Source organism: Oryzias latipes, chromosome 11 (assembly GCF_053564925.1).
Source record: "Oryzias latipes strain Hd-rR chromosome 11, Olatipes_Hd-rR_3.1".
NCBI classification, from domain to species: Eukaryota; Metazoa; Chordata; class Actinopteri; order Beloniformes; family Adrianichthyidae; genus Oryzias; species Oryzias latipes.
The window spans coordinates 8271700-8281652 of record NC_136247.1 but is presented as its reverse complement, the minus strand read 5'-3'; positions in this window follow the sequence as shown (position 1 = coordinate 8281652).

Here is a 9953-nt window from a genome sequence, read left to right as displayed (position 1 = left end):
TCCAGAAGAGAGAGGAACATAGAGTGACATACAGAAGTGGAGGTAGGAGTACTCAGGTGGACTACATCCTATGTAGACGAGGTCATTTGAGAGAGGTTAATGACTGCAAAGTGGTGGTAGGAGAGAGTGTAGCCAGACAGCACCGCATGGTGGTGTGTAAGATGACTCTGGAGGTCAGGAAGAAGAAGAGAGGGAAAACAGAAAAGAAGACCAAGTGGTGGAAGCTACAGAATGAAGAAACTTGTGAGGAATTTAGGCAGAAGTTGAGGCAGGTCCTGGGTGGTCAGGATGAGCTTCCAGAGGACTGGGAAACTACAGCAGAGATTATCAGGGAAACAGGTAGGAAGGTGCTAGGTGTGTCATCTGGAAAGAGGAAAGACGGTAAAGAGACTTGGTGGTGGAATGAGGAAGTACAGGAATGCGTCCAGAGGAAGAGGTTGGCTAAAAGGAAGTGGGATGTAGAAAGGACTGAGGAAGGTAGACAGGAGTACAAGGAAGCGCAGCGTAGAGTGAAGAGAGAGGTGGCAAAGGCCAAACAGAAAGCTTACGATGAGCTATATGACAGGTTAGACACAAAGGAAGGAGAGAAGGACTTGTACAGGCTAGCCAGACAGAGAGACAGAGATGGGAAGGACGTGCAACAGATAAGGGTGATTAAGGACAGAGATGGAAAGGTGCTAACAACCCAAGAGAGTGTACAGAAAAGATGGAAGGAGTATTTTGAGGAGCTGATGAACGAGGAAAATGACAGGGAAAGAAGGGAGGAAGATGTGGTTGTTGTGGAGCAGGAAGTAGCAGAGATTGGAAAGGATGAGGTTAGGAAGGCTCTGAAAAGGATGAAGAGCGGAAAGGCCGTTGGTCCTGATGACGTACCTGTGGAGGTATGGAAGTGCCTAGGAGAGACAGCAGTGGAATTTCTAACAAGGTTGTTCAATAGGATTTTAGAGAGTGAGAAGATGCCTGAGGAATGGAGGAGAAGCGTTCTGGTCCCGATCTTTAAGAACAAGGGTGACACGCAGAACTGCAGCAACTATAGAGGAATAAAGTTGATGAGCCACACAATGAAGCTGTGGGAAAGAGTAGTGGAAGCCAGGCTTAGGAAGAAGGTGGAGATTTGTGAGCAGCAGTATGGTTTCATGCCCCGTAAGAGCACCACTGATGCCATTTTTGCTTTGAGAATGTTGATGGAAAAGTACAGAGAAGGTCAGAAGGAGCTGCATTGTGTGTTCGTAGATTTAGAGAAGGCGTATGACAGGGTGCCGAGGGAGGAGCTGTGGTACTGTATGAGGTCGTCTGGAGTGGCAGAGAAGTATGTCAGAGTAGTTCAGGACATGTATGAGAGAAGTATGACGGTGGTGAGATGTGCTGTAGGTCAGACAGAGGAGTTCAAGGTGGAGGTGGGACTACACCAAGGATCAGCTTTGAGTCCTTTTTTGTTTGCTATGCTGATGGACAGGCTGACAGACGAGGTAAGACAGGAATCTCCCTGGACAATGATGTTTGCGGATGACATTGTAATTTGCAGTGAGAGTAGAGAGCAGGTGGAGGAACAGCTAGAGAGGTGGAGGTTTGCTCTGGAAAGAAGAGGTATGAAGGTCAGTCGTAGTAAGACAGAATACATGTGTCTGAACGAGAGGGATCAAGGTAGAAGCGTTAGGTTACAGGGGACTGAGGTGAAGAAGGTGCAGGAGTTTAAGTACTTGGGGTCAACAGTTCAGTGTGATGGGGATTGTGGAAAAGAGGTGAAGAGGCGAGTGCAGGCAGGTTGGAGCGGTTGGAGGAAAGTGTCAGGAGTGTTGTGTGACAGAAGAGTGCCAGCAAGACTCAAAGGAAAGGTGTACAAGACAGTGGTGAGACCAGCTCTGCTCTATGGGTTAGAGACGGTAGCAGTGAGACAGAGACAAGAGGCTGAGATGGAGGTAGCGGAGATGAAGATGTTGAGGTTCTCCTTAGGAGTGACCAGGTTAGACAGGATAAGGAACGAGTACATCAGAGGGACGGCTCACGTTGCCTGTGTTAGCGACAAAGTCAGAGAAGCCAGACTGAGATGGTTTGGACATGTTCAGAGGAGGGATAGTGGATATATTGGTAGAAGGATGTTGGAGATGGAGCTGCCTGGCAGGAGGGCAAGAGGACGGCCAAAGAGGAGATATATGGATGTCTTAACAGAGGACATGAAGTTGGCTAACGTTAGGGTAGAAGATGTTCATGATAGAGTGAGGTGGAAAAGGATGATTCGCTGTGGCGACCCCTGATGGGAAAAGCCGAAAGAGAAAGAAGAAGTCCTGTCCAACAGCTAGGCAGGCAGATGAGAGCTGAGTGCCTCTTGTGTTGGACATATTTTACTTTAACAAGAGGGGTTATTAATCTTCAGACAAACCAAAGGTATGAACCCCTTTTGTAATTGAGGCCAAACTTTATTAATTTCAATCATGTTTGAAAATCGTGGGTGTTGGACCGGACGGAAAAGGAAAGAAGGGAAGAAGAGAGAGGGATGTTAGAGAGGGGGGGGGGTTAGGAGGGTGATAATAGGAGGGGAGGGGGGATAAGACAATGAAGCAGCATAAAGCAACAAGTTTACTGGTTGTTTATCATTACGGTAAGGTTCAAATGTAGTACAAAAAGGGCAGAGCCTGTCCACACACACACTCAAATGTTATCAACACACCTGCTAGCTGCAAAAATGTCCACATGTCAACATGTACATAAAACAGATAGTGTTCACACATTTAATTTCTATTTAAATGACCATGGAAGAGCCAAACCTTGTCCTTGAGCTGTTTGCTGTGGAGGACATGGCAGATGCAAGAAAACAGGCAGCTTTCAGAAGTAATTCAGAGAATTTAGACTGAGATAAGTCAGTATCTGTCTTCAGCATGTGGCTTGTTGCTGGGACATGAAGGACTGTGTTTTTTGGTCTTGTATCAAGGTAACTTTATGTGTGAACAGCATCAATGCCCTCAGAGCATAGATTCTCCTCTGCTGGGGACATTATCAGCTAGGAGCTGTCTTGTCTTTACCCTGAAAATGCAGAAATGTCCTTTTTTCTAAGTAACTCTTCAATTTTGCAGTGGCTGCTCTCCAAGGAAGCTCTACATGTTCCTAAAATTCAACAGACTGTGTTAAACTCATGTCAACAAGATGACACAATGAAAGACTCAACAGGAGAGCTGAAGTTATTTTAGTGAATTGCAACAATGCAACTAATTATTGAGACTAAAAAAAGTCACAAGTTATTGAAATTCAGTGATTAAAACACATTTCACTCCTTCTAAGATAAAGTGACTCAATCCTATCGAAATTAAACATTGCAGAGTTTTCAATCACTGAAAGGATATTCCTGATGTTGTTTTGGTACAGTTGTGACAGATCCCAATGCTGCATTTGAAGGTGTTTTAAGACCTGAATTTTAACAGACTGCTCATAGAGTTTGATGATATGGAGGCAATGGAGTCTGGAGTATTCAAGCGACCCAGTAGCAGACAAACCATCAATGGAAATCCTGAGAGTCAATGTTGGATTGCGCCCTTTTGCCACCAGCCTTCAGTGGGCATTTGAGGAAGTGCAAATCATCTGCAATCATTTCTTTACTAGCTTTTTTGTGTGCACGTACAAGCACGTTCAATGAACACACGTTCCAAGTTAAACCAGTTGAACTTTGACCAGAGACTTGAATTTGGTAGTGACATATCTGTAGGCACGTGCGCTAGTATCGGGTAGCAACAGACCTGTGTTAACACCATAGCTTCAAAGTGCGTGACATGCCCGGTGTGAACGTAGCATGAGTGATCTAGTGCCCACCTGTGACATTGAACAGCTTTAAAACAGAAGTTGACTGCTTGTTAAATAAATACATGAGTTTGGGAGCATCCTTTCACTATGTACCGTTTTGACATTTTACTGTTTATTTTCTTGTTTTGCTTTTTAAAAAAATAAAGTTTTGCCTCAAAGTCAAAAGACATTTCCTCAAATATCCCACACAGTTTAAATGTTAGGCTACATGTCCTCTAATGTAACACTGTACAACAAAAGAGGAGGAAAGATTCTCAGTTAAGCTCTACAGATTCAAGTTTCTAATATCTTGAATGAAAAGCGGTCAGTGTCACTAGCAGAACTGTGCTGTGTCAGCTGTTCACCTTTATCCACTTTCTCGTTCCAACTGAAGTCTGATAGAACAGTTATAGTGACGGCTGACCAGGACCTTGTGTGAACATGACTGAACACAAGAACTGAACGGAATAAATCTTGCAGAAAAAGAGACGAGAAAGAGGAAAAGTACAGCAACTGAAACACAGACAGATCTATAAGCATAAGGAGAAACAGCAGAACATGAAACACGGGGAGATGTTCAATGCTCTAGTGCGCAGAAACCAGTGTGCGTTTATATGTGTGTGCAGGTGTGTGCTTGGAGAGGTAAAACTCCTCAGACGCGGAGCATCTGCTGTCCTGCATTGTATCTGTGCCCTCCCTACAGAGGATGTGAAAGTGCACGCAGCTCGCTCTGAATGTCTGAATCCATCCTGTCACTGTTCTCACTGATTGCTTCCTACATTTCATTATGCTAAACGCGGCTCTTTATGCGTGCAGTGGGGAGACCATGACTGGGGGTTGGGGAGGGGTTAAAGCAGCCAGCAGAAGCGTGGTGAGAGCGGGCGAGCTCAGCTGCCATGACAGGCATTTAAAGTCGCTGACAGGTGAAGCGGCAGACATCCACTGCCGTCTTTTTCCTGTTCCAGCATTTCGTTGATGAAAATCCCAGGTTTATTTGTTTGAAAAACATACTTATCCAAAATCAGAAAGACTCAATTGTATTTGATTTAGTGCTACACACAGGTAAAAAAATGCAAAAGCTGGTTTTAACATTCATGCAGTTGTTGGTAACCATAGTGCCAACACTGTGTCTACAACAGACTTTTAGAGTTAATTGTTTTTTCTCAAGTTGTACACAGATGTACTCATAAACAGCAACAAACAAGCGTTGACTTGTTCAAACCAATCGCATAGAAACTTAATTGATCGTGTTTCAAATTTTGTCCCCTCTGATCATCAGTTCTCCGTTAACAGATGTTCCACAGCTGTTTTCTTTTATGTTGTCTGTGTGTCTTTTTTTCTTTCATTGTTGTAGGCTCTACCCTACCTATTTTTCTTAAAACACACATTCCTGTATTTTTGTGCTTGTCTTCTTTTCCTCTCAGACTTCAAACAGTCACAGCAGATGATCCTCCCTACTGAGTCTGATTTTGCTGGATGTTTCTTCAGATTCATGCCATTATCTGTTGGTCACAGTTATTATACAATATAATTTTTGGAATGATCTGAACTAAATTAAGCAATAACAATCATGTTTAACCCGATTCATATCATATTTGATGCATACATTTCTGAGACTCTTATCTTATTAACATGATTAAAACTATCCTTATAAGTACTTGGTCCATTTTTTCTGCCCTGTAGTTCATAATCACTAGGGGTAGTAGAAGGGCTTTTCCTGCTCATTTCAAAAGGATTGCATCCAAAAATCCCCAAAACAATTTTGGAAAGATTTACTGAACACTCACGTCAATATTTTTGCATCTTATACAAACATTGTTGTGACTAAAAACTTACCAAATCACCCAACATATGATAAATGGCACCATATCGCATGCCATTTATATTGGAGAAGCTTTTGTGGCTTAAACAATCTTTTAATTCCCCCAAAATTGAATTTTCTGTCAAGTCTTTAATGCAGTGGAATTTACAGGGTTATTAAGTTAGGTCATTGTTCTCTGCTATCATGTATCACCTTAAAATAAAACCTCAGTTACTTTTTTTATGAACTGAACAAAATTGAATCTGGGACACTTAAAATGCATTAATTAAAATTTGCTTGATATTTGATAACAGTAAGGCTCCATCCAACTTCTAAACCCTCTTGGTGCTGTTGGGGCTCACAGGGACGTTGGACCCTATCCAGCTACTCTTGAGGCGAAGGTAGGCAAGGTACACCTTGGACGGGTCACCAGTGTGTTGCAGGGTATCTCATCAGTAATTTTCCTAAAGATTACTTTGTTACTGCCAAATTTTCCTATATATATATATATATCTAGGAAAAACAAATCTATATATATCTATATATATATAGATTTGTTTTTGTTTTTCAGCAAGAAAAACAAAGACCAACAAATTTTCCAGTTGTTTGCATGATTATAGGACTGGAACAAGTTGTTTTTTACCTTCTTCGAGATGCCATTTTTGCAGTGTGAACCATTTTTTATTTATTTAAAACAAATAGACTAGGTCTGTTTCTTTAGTAAACCTCGTAAGGAAATTTGACCACAAACCATGAGTAAGACTCAACCCTGGTTCCTGTTCCTGCATTCAGGGAGAAAAGGATGCAAGATGTCAGGGATAGCACCTCTCCATCACATTGCATATATGCTGTTTGATCCACATGTTGCAAAAGGGAAGTGCTGGATTACATATTACTTCTTTGAGCCCTTCAAAGTCTGCTGCAGGTGAGGGGGGGAAGCCACAAGCCCATCAAGGAGACCGAAAGCCTCTCTCTTACTGTTTTTTTTAAATTTTACATTTTGGTTGTGTTTGGTATTAAAATAATTAAACATCTGGGTAATTTCTTTTTAACCTAATTTTATTTACATTTCTTTTGTTTGTAATGGTAATTTAGGCAGTGTTACATATAAAATCTGTGATGTGTAACTTGCAATATAATATAAGGTAAATGTTAGATTTTAGTTCTGGCAGATCTGCCTTTTAATTTGAAAATATAAAAAAGGGGGGGGGGGGGGAGTGTTACAAGGGAGGGAATGAGGAAGTACCCAGGTGCAGAGAAGAGGAGGGGGCAGAAGGTTTCAGGGAAAACAGGGGCTTTTAATAACTAAACTAACCAAACTACCACTGCATCAGGCAGGCAAACTCAAAAACTTGAAATACATAACAAATACACATGAACAGGGAGACCTAATACTATGGAGCAGTTTTTTGTTCTCATTGAACCACTTTTTCCTCTACTGATGAACACAGTGCTGTGGTTTCATATGTGTAACTGATTGTTCTTACATGTTCATAGTAGCATAGGGTCTCCAGATGGATTTTTCTTTTATCCCCTTTGACATGAAGGCCACAGCACAATATTAAAAGTGTTTGCCAAGCTTTTCAGAAATTCTGTTGTTACAATGCTAAGAAAATAAAAGTAGTCTAATAAAAAAGTAACAATGATAAGGAAAAACTGCAACGAAAGGTTTAAACAAATGATTTTTCAAAGCACAGTAAATAAAACATTTATCAGCATGCCTCATGATGAAATGCGGAATAAGGATTTGTTTTTCTCTGCTTCTCACTGTCAGGTCAGCAGTAAAAAGATTCAATGCACAGACTGTCTTATCTCCCTGTATCCAATTTTCGTGTTCACTGACTGCCATGAGAAGCTTCATTCCAGGATGAATTACGTCTTTTCTATCAGCTTTTGATAAACAAATGGACCACTGCATCACACGGTTGAAAAGGTGAAACGTTCGGCGTTCAGCGGGACGAAATCGCAGGTTTAAAGCACTCACGTCAGAGGAAGATTTCACTTTAAAAACTGCTCACAATATCACAAACCATTCTCACGCAGAAAACAAACCAAATCGGCTGTCGCATTAAACAGGTTTTGTCTTTTACTAGTTTCATCTCTGTTAAAATATGTTATCAAATAATCACAAGAAAGAGGCATGGCACAATGAAGAAACAGGAAAAAAAAGGAGAATAAGAAAGGGAGTCTTCTTCTTCAGTTCAGTTAGTTTTATAAATGAGCAAAAACTTAAGTAGTTAGTGAGGGATTATACAGTTAATGGGGTGCAACCAGGGACTGTTTGGTTTGTTTTTGCTCTCGACACAGGCAAAATGGCAATAAAGAGTCAGCCTCTGGCTTCAAATTTAACCCTTTTGCACTGGGGCTTTAGGTCCTCTGTTGATATTATTTTGATTACCATAACTCTTCAACCATTTATGCAATTAATATTAACTCCAGCAGATTCTGAAACTTCATGCCTTAGACACAACTGCCCTTGAGGCTGGATAACGGCTGTTTATGGGTGTAAAATGGGTATACCTGTATGGGGCATGTGGCTGGCCTGCATTTTCACCATACTTGGTGAATTCATATGGTGAAAATGTTAGAAATGTGCACAACCTGTTTGTTAGAAATGAACAAAATTGTACGATCAAAGCATAGTTTATGAGAGTTTAATGAAAGTTATTTTATGTGGTCATCCTACGGGCACTTTCGTATCACCTGCACACCCCGTGCATGCACCATCGTGTATGAAGCCAGTACACACAGTACATACTAATGACTAGATTGCTGTGTAAAAGGGCGCCATGTGACAGAACCTCCCATACATTATCCTAACAACAATGGTACGTTCCGCTTTCATGAGGTGGATGCACAAGCCTCATGGAAACTGCATGACACACCTGTGCTCCCTTTAAAAATAAAGTCCCTCATCTCTTCTACGGGCCTGGGCAACCCAAAAACCTGCAGCACCTGTATGGAACTATGCTGATTCAGTTGATTCTGTCACTGAGAAAAGCGACTTTGCGCCGTTGTGCAACTCTTTACGTGAGTAATGTGTTGCATATTGATGCAAGGCTGATATGCAAAGCAGCAGGGAGTTACAAGTTGTGTGTTGTGAAGGCATCACCGGTGACATCTCCCGTGTTAGGGTTTAAAATCCTGAGAGTGACGTAATCTTTTTCTTTCTTTATATGTAGATGTTAATTTTGATTAGGGATGCACGATATGAGGAAAACTTGCGATATGTGATATTTGTGATCAAAATTGCAATGATGACATAACTTGCGAAAAATGAAAAAATAGCAAAAACAACAAAAACATTTCCATTTCACTGCAAAAGTTTAATTAAAATAAGAGTCAAAATACCTTAAATTATTCTCTCGTCTAATTAGGAGGGCAACATCTAACATAAAAGCTCCTTCTGACTGATCAACAACGTGAAAGGCTCCATCTGATTGGTCAAATGCATCAAGGGATTTATTCAATTCATTAAATAGTTCAAGTTGCCATAAGATTGTTTTACCACATTTAAGGTTTATCATTTATTGTGATTTTCACTGAATTTTGCAATATAAATTGCACAAGCTTGAAATCGCGATAACTATAAATTTGCGATCAACTGTGCAGGCCTAATTTTGATTTTGATTTGAAATGGTTTATTTCAAGCATTCAGAGCAAGAATAACGCACAAAACAGACCAATCAGCAGTTATACATTTGTACAGAGACGTATCAAACTGAGGATCATTAGACATTAAATCCAAGATTGCTTGAAAAGGAGTGGCAGGAAGCAAACTTATATAATTCCACCCCTGTTCTACCGTATCCATTTTCATTTCATAATTTATCCTTATCCGGTTACAACCTTTATCAGACAGAATTAAGAATCCTTTAGTATCAATAAATCACATGACAAAGATGAATTACTTAATTATTATGTAAAAAAAGACATAACTCTATTTTAGAATCAACATGGCACATGCAGATCAGTTATTGTCTATTGTCATTAGAAAAATCCTGACTGTGATTGAAAATAACACCATATCAGAAAAATAGACATAACACTGTTTCAGAAATCTTAATAGCATATACAGATCAAGTACCAAAAATATGTGCAGATTATTTCTTACATTTTCAAGACTTTTAATTGCTTTTGATCCTTGCTTTGTATCAAGTTTTTCCTGGGAGTGAGACCCTGTGCTTAAAGTGATGTAAATAAAAATGAAAAGGTGGGGGTTTGCCTGAGATGAATCCCACAAAACCTTGTAGAGATCATAGGGTCTGCAGGCAGAGATGAGGATGCTGTACGTTACAACCTCACTGTGAGAAGCAGTCGTTTATTTTCTATAAATGTCTTCAAACTGACATTGGGGATTTGAATCTTTAATGTTCTTTAG